The sequence below is a fragment of the Parasteatoda tepidariorum genome, chromosome 9 (assembly GCF_982258835.1).
Source record: "Parasteatoda tepidariorum strain Cologne lab strain chromosome 9, Ptep-v5.0, whole genome shotgun sequence".
Lineage (NCBI taxonomy): Eukaryota > Metazoa > Arthropoda > Arachnida > Araneae > Theridiidae > Parasteatoda > Parasteatoda tepidariorum.
This window is the reverse complement of record NC_141763.1, coordinates 100,852,823-100,860,647: the sequence shown is the minus strand read 5'-3', so window position 1 is coordinate 100,860,647 and position 7,825 is coordinate 100,852,823.

The following is a 7,825-nucleotide window of genomic DNA, read 5'->3' as shown; positions in this document are numbered from 1 at the left end:
CTGCATTTGTGATTTTTTTTTAAACATTTTTATGGACACTTTTGTCACTTAGTAAACAATGAATATTTAATTTAGCTAAATGCATCATTTCTTAGCAGGGCCACAGAATAAGGAAAAATCAGATAAGCACCACCTGTTAGTAATATCTTGATCTTGATTTATCTTTCATTTATTTTCAAATCTTCTGCATGTATAATTGTTTTGTAATATATTTTATATATTAAAATAAGGCATTACTAAAAATAAAAAAATTTATGTGACTGCTTTGAAAAAATACAGAAATTGGATAAAGTGAGGGAATTTTTTTTCTGAGTATTTGTACCCCTCTGGTTCTTTCTAGTAAATTTCTCCATTGCCATGCAATACTGTAAATGAAGCAATTATCTTGTTTTATCTATTTGTCTTGCCTTTTTTTTATTGCAAATAAGCATCGAATTAAAAAATACAATCATTAAAAATATACAAAAATAAACTTTTATAGCATGCTATAAAATTTTTGATTGTTAATGTTTATTGAATTTATATTAATAAAATGAAAAATTAAAATAATAATAATAAGTTATTAAAATGCATTGTGTAACTTTGTTTTGAATGACTATTTAATGTATACATATAAAGCAATGTTAGGCCGACCACTGACTTCTTCCTGACAAAGAAAGTTATTTCAATATTTTTTTAGAAATCCTGCTGCAGACTTCCAAATGTCCTTTTTATTGACAAAATATCTTATCATTTCTCTTCTTGACAACTTACTATTTAAAAAAAATATTTACTGTTATTAATGACATCAAAAAAATTTGCGCTTATGAGCGGACTCCCATCTTCTGGTGCCCACGGCTGAGTAGTGAAGAACAGGGGTGATTGTGGTCCGGGGGTACCCCGGAATTCCGGGTTTTTCGTCTTATCGTTCCGGGTATAAAATCGGGAGATTTACCTTTCAGTTTCATCAAAAAATCACAAATTGAATAGAAAGTTCGCAAAATAGCGATAAACACTCTTTTGTAGCAACCCTCAGGCAATGATTCGTACTACGCTGGTCCGAGGCTAGGAGCAGTAGTGGAAGGGGGTGAAGAGTGTGAGAGAGGAGAGGAAGAATTCGTTTCTTCTCCTTTTGCTTGTGTTGGGAAAGGCATGACGCTGGAGGGTGGATTGGGGGAAAGGAGAATGCGTGACGTTGTTGCGGGGAGGGATTGGGAAAAGAAAATCTTTACTGCTTGGCGAATTTTTTGGAATTAAAAGCAGAGGCTGTAGGTGTAGGGTTGTAGATCTTAGTTGCGCGCTGCACTACTTGTCAGCACGTGTTAAAATTTTCACTGCCGAAAGATTTTCCTCGTGCACGTTTTGTGTTGAATATTCGGCATGCATTTTTAAAGTAATTTCGTTAATCACATTTTTTAAGTAAGCATGAAGTTCTTAACAGAAAGAGATGACATTAGCGATCTAGAAAAAGACTGCAAGAATAAGTTTCGTTTTGAATGGTTAATTAAAAAAGACATTTTGGAAGAAGAAATCAACGTGTGGTGCCGCAAGATTGATACACCAGGTACATGTTTCTGTATTGCGTGCAATACATCAATCAAATATCACAATGAAGGGTTTAAATCCTTGATGAATCATTCTGGAACAGTTGGGCATAAGAAATGTCGTCAATCTGTTAAAAATTCCCAGATTTTAAATTCCCTTTATCCTGGATCAGAAAATCTGACTCATACTGATGAATCACGTACTGTTGATTTGGTCACTCGAAAATCTAGGGCTGAAGCTCTTGTTCTATCATTTTTGGCTGAACATTCAATTCCTTTTTCTTTAGCTCCACAAATTGTGGAGTTAACTAAAACGTTATCACGTGATACGATGGCCTTAAATGCATTAGACATCAGTAGAACAACAGCATCATATAAGCTAAAATATGGACTTGCGAAAACAATTAAAGAAAATCAGTATGAAGTTTTAAAGAATTCTTTTTTTTCTCTCAACATTGATGAAAGCACTAATAGAGCCTCTGAGAGTATTTTAGCTGTACTCGTTAGATACTTTGCTGAGGACCAGCACAAAGTGATTTTGCGACATTTAGCTTCAATTAAATTGCCTGCTTGTAATGCAGAATGCATTTATAATTCTATTGTTTCAATTTTCAGGGAAAATGGAGTGCCATTTTCAAATTTAATAAGTGAATTAATGGATTCCTGCAATACAATGCGTGGGGAAAAAAATGGTGTTGAAACGAAAATTAGATCATCAATGCTCCACATTTGTTGGACATAGATGGAGAAACATGCCATATTGCGAACAATTGCTCAAAACAATTTACTGGGCCATTTTTGAAGCATTTGGAAATTTTATGTGACAATATATATTTTGATCTGAAGAGTGCTGATAAAAGGGAATTATTTTTCCAAATTTGTTCATTTCTTCAGATGAAGTTACTGAAACCTTTAAATAGACCTGACCACAGATGGCTCTATATGCTTCAAGTGCTTGAACGTCTACAATATTTATGGGATGCTCTTTTAATATTTTATTTTTCGTGGGTTGGATTGGACAGAAAATTGTATGAAAGTGATATTAAGGAAGTTTTTTCTAGAAGACAACTTTCTAATGAAGAAATTAAAAGTCTTCAAGATATTCAATTACAACTGGAAAAGAAGCATCTCACTGATGATGGAAGAAATAGAAAAAAAAGAATCATTCAAAGACTTTTTGTTGAGCAGAGAAAGACATTATTACAAATTGGTATTTATCAAGCTGTTTTTCCCCATTTTAATAAATATGTTAAATTATTTCAATCAAATGAATGTCTATTACATGAACTACATGTTCAAATGTTTAATCTGACTAAGCAGTTCTTTGCTTTTTTTTTGAAGCATGAGCTTTTGTGCAACATTAAATGTTATCAGGATGTCTTAAAAATCGACCCCACAGATTCTAAAAATTATTTGCCTGACAGACTCATTTTCTCTGGAATGAATGCTGCAGATACCAGTAAGAAAACAGATTCTACTATTCAGGACTTCTTAAAGGTGTTGAAAAAAAGTTACTCTAACTGCGCATCTTATATGCAGAAGAAGTTACCGTTGAGTAATCATTTGTTAATTAAATTATCTGCTCTCAATCCTGTTCTGAGAGGAGAAACTACAACTTTTCTGGCACTGATGAAGCTGGCAGAATTTTTGCCAAATGTTATTTCAAAGCAAGAACTACTTAAGCTGGACTTAGAACTAAGGCAGTATCAGACTGATGATTCTTTGGCTTTTTTTGAAAGCAAGTCTATGATGGAGTATTGGTCAAAAGTGATTGAACTTAAAGAAGACAATGTAAAAAAATATCCTATTCTTTCAAAGATGATTAAAGCTCTTTTAACATGTTTTCACGGACCATCAGTTGAGAGTACCTTTAATTTGATGGGTGACATCATGTCTGAAAATAGAACTTCTCTTAATATTGAATCCATAGATTCTATTCAAACAACAAAATATTATCTTTCCTCTCTTAATGCCAGTACTTGTGAGGTTTTTGGCTCTAAAGATCCTGCTCATGAACCACTAAACCGTGAATTTGCTCATAATTTGATCTACAGTTGGTCGAATTACCAGCAGTCTCTTGCAAAAACTGTCCCTAATGCTACTACTATTCATGTATCTGAGAGCCATGTGGATTCTCCACCTTCCTGCACTGCTAAATCTTCTCCAGTTCAAAGTAAAAAGCACTGTGATTCTCAAAAAGAAGACAGAAAAAGAAAATTGGCTCTTGACTCTCAGAAAGAACATTTGTCTAAGACTAAACAAACAAAACTTTCATCTTTCTTTAAGAGATAGATATTAATTTAGAAATTTGATGTTTTTGTTTTTTATTTTGAATAGAATATTTAATTTTTACTTTAAATTAATTTTGAAATTTAAATTATCTGTCAGTTTGATTGCATAATATAATTAATCCATTTAATGAAATTTATGAACAGTTTTATAAATGATTAAAAATTATATGCATATTTTTGTTACAATTGAAATGTAGTTGTGTCAAGGGGATTGTAAACATGTAACTATTTAGAAATACATTGAGAACAAAATCTTAATTTCTAACTATTATTTAATAAATTTTATTAATTAATTTTAACATGCAGTTCCAATTATGTCTTTAAAACTGTATGTATTTCACTTATTATGTTTAAATTGGTTGAGTTTTTGCATATAAAGTTTTCAGGGTTTTTTACTTCATGTCACAATCACCCCTGGAAGAAGGGCTCATATGCGGGGAAGGGGACACGGAGGTTCCCTTAAGGGTCAGGATTGAAAATTATGTGCCCTTTTTTTAGGAGTTATAAAGTAGTTAAACAAAAGCTATATTATTTTTAAGAGCCATGTTTTGAGGCTTTGCTTGATTATTTGTTTATGAAAACGAAATGTCATATTTATGCTTGCCGCTTTTAGGTAATTATTTTGTTATTTATATTTTCTATTAAGCAAGTATCTCTTTAAACTTGATCAAAAACATTTTTAAAAGTTAATTTAAAATAATTGATCAGAAAATAGTTCATTTTCAATAACAAGTTAAGTGTTTTGAATTTTATGATATTGATTCATACAAGTTGCATTTTAAAATATTTAAAAAAATAATTAAGATCATATTTAATGTAATAATAAATTTAGAAAGTGATATTTTTTTGGTTTAATGCCTGGGGTATGTAATTTCTAAATTTGTTTTGTGAATATCTGCAAAACTTCTCAATTTTTTTTCGAAAAATATCAAGGAAATTAGGTTTTTCTAGAGAGTGGCAGTACTGAATATATTTTTATATACTTCTTATAAAATAAATACTTAGATAATTAAAAAACTATCTGATTTTCTCTATTTCAAATTCACAAGGAATGTGAAGGAAGTCAACTATAAAATTTTAACAATAGTAAGTGGAGAATTCTATGTTTGTTTAGATTACCCAATAATCCAAAATTTAAATGTTTTTACTCTATTGGTTGAGAAACACTTTTTAAATTTAAGGAACACAATTTCAAAAATTTATGTTTTTATTATTTATAAAAAAATACATCACTGTTGCAAAAAAGGAGACAATAAATAAAGGTGAAATGTCTTGTTGAACAAAAATTATACTATAATACAACAATTTTCATATTCTCTAAAACAAATAGAATAAATATGTACAGATATTCAATAGAAAAACATGTAAAATAAGTAACAAATATTTCATATCCATAGAAATTCAAATAAATAGATTTAATAAAGAATTCTATGACTAGACTTAATTTATTTAAATAATAATTATTAAAATTGCATTATTTTTTTTATAAAAATTTAATTTTTAGTTCTATTACTTATTTTTTATTTGATATTAAGTAAAAATGTTTCTATTTTCAAATATTTTGATTAATACCTCTGGTTCTTTAATTAAAAATTATTTATTTATTTCCTTCTGTGTAATAATCTTATATAGTATATGTATAATGATGAGTGTGCTTGGTTAATAGCCTGACCTGCCTATCTCTAGGTCAATTCTTTATGTGTTGATTTTAAATTCGCCGCACTTATGAAATAAGAAGCATCTAAAAAAAATGGTACGAACTAACCTCGATACTGTTTTGAGGCTAGATAAGCAACACTAATGACAAACTTTATATATAATTTGGCATCTGAACTTTCTATATATTAAGTAGATATGCAATAAATAGACAATCAATATACAAAAAATTTTCTATTTACACAGAGTACAAGGTACGAATACCTTTTTCTTTTGACTAGAAATACTCATCCAAAGAATACATATCATGTATTTTTTTTCTATATATATATTAATATAACATCTTAATTACATACATGTGTGATTTTACACAATTAGTGAGAAAAAATAGGTTAGGTTTAGGTTTTTACATTCGAACCATACGCAAAAATTATAAAATTGCATTGCAAATTTTTGCCTTGAAGCATCAAAACGTGACAATATCTATTTAAAAATAACTATCTCATTATCATTCTATTTACATCGATGTTGTATATATACACATTTATTTCAAGATTCATTTTGACAAAATGCTCAAAACACATGTCATTATTTTAGATTTTATTCAGATATATATATCTGAATGTGTAATGGTTTAATTAAAATAGTATGAGTCACGGTGCTAAATTTTATAACTTTATGTAATATGTTATAAAATTTAGCAAATTTAGATGTTGTATATATACACATTTATTTCAAGATTCATTTTGACAAAATACTCAAAGCACATGTCATTATTTTAGATTTTTATCTGCTATATATATATATGAATGTGTGATGGTTTCATTAAAATAGTATGAGTCACGGTGCTAAATTTTATAACAATTTACTCAATGTTTCTCAACAAATTAATGAGTAAGAACAGACACCTAAATTGGTTTCACTTAAAATTATGGCATATCACGAATAATAGTTTTCATCAGTATAAAGAACACTATCCATGCCAATATAGACACCAGATTGAGTGAATTAATTTTAGCACTGACAAGGTACCTGTGATCTTTGAGTTTCATTGGTTTTAGTCAACATGATATCACTCGCAGACATTACCTATCTCATAGGTAGCCAAGCTCTCGTTTAGAGTCCCATCTGAGACATTTCAGTATTAACCTCAGCGGAGCATGTTATGGGATGAAGCTTGTCTTGAACTCTGCAGATTACACTCCGTTGCAAATTAAGAAAAGACTATTGTGGTATAAGATTTTTAGTAATCATTCGCAACTGCATATAGTTCAGTTTCATTTCGTTATACAAATATGCTTTCAAAACAATGTAAAAGCTTTTAAATGTTAAACACGTCAGGTGGAAATTTGATTCGTGCTTACTTTTACAATATATATCATAGAATTATTTAAAAGGGTTACAGTTTCATAGTCTTATTGAAATCCCAGATTTGGCGACCTATTTCGATAAATAAGAGAGTACATTTCTTCTTGAGAAGGAAACAACTATATGATGTTGCAAGAGCATTGGATTTGATTTCACTACTAGAAATTACGCGTCTTGCCCTGTCCTTAATAAATCAAATGAAAGATAAAGAGTTTTTACTTTTGTTTTGCTGTAGAAGAAAATCGTCTGCAAGAAAGAATATTTTTTATTCTTTCGTCAGTTTCATTCAATGGAAAGGCGTATATTTGCTAAGATTTTTAAATATCATTTTCATTAATTCTTATTACTTTCTAGTTATTATTCAAGTTTTGTTATCCTCATTTCACACGATTTGAAAAAAGCAATCAAAAATAAAATAGGCTGTGCAATGTCGTTTCAAGAGTTGGCGATATCGATATTCGTTTGCGTTAGCAACTTGGTATCCATCTGGCGTGCACTTAAATGCAAATAGGATCTCTCCTTAGGGTTAATAGTTTTTTCTAAACTTGCAACAGAATATAGCTTTCTTTAAATTGCTTGATCTATTGACACTTTCTCTATTGTATATTATAAAAGTTTTTTCCCCGATTATTCTCAGTCTTGTTAATCTATTATGTGAACTAGTTGATGAAGCCGTTGGTCTTTTAAAAAAAAATTTTTTTGTTGAATTACTGATTGCGATGTGCATAAGCTTTCCTTAAAATTAAAGAATACCAATTATTACCGATTCTTGTAGCTAAATATTTATAAGCTTTTTTTTAAAAATACAGTGAGTTTTATAAGTAAATACTCATGTTTTTCATACGTGAATAAATTATTTTTTTAATTCTTTGGTTGAAAAAATTTTTTTATCACAACTGTTCACCTATTTGGAATAACCATAATTGATTAGGTCAGGATTATTATTTTAAGCAGTTATTTTCTACTTTATAAAAATCTTTCATATTA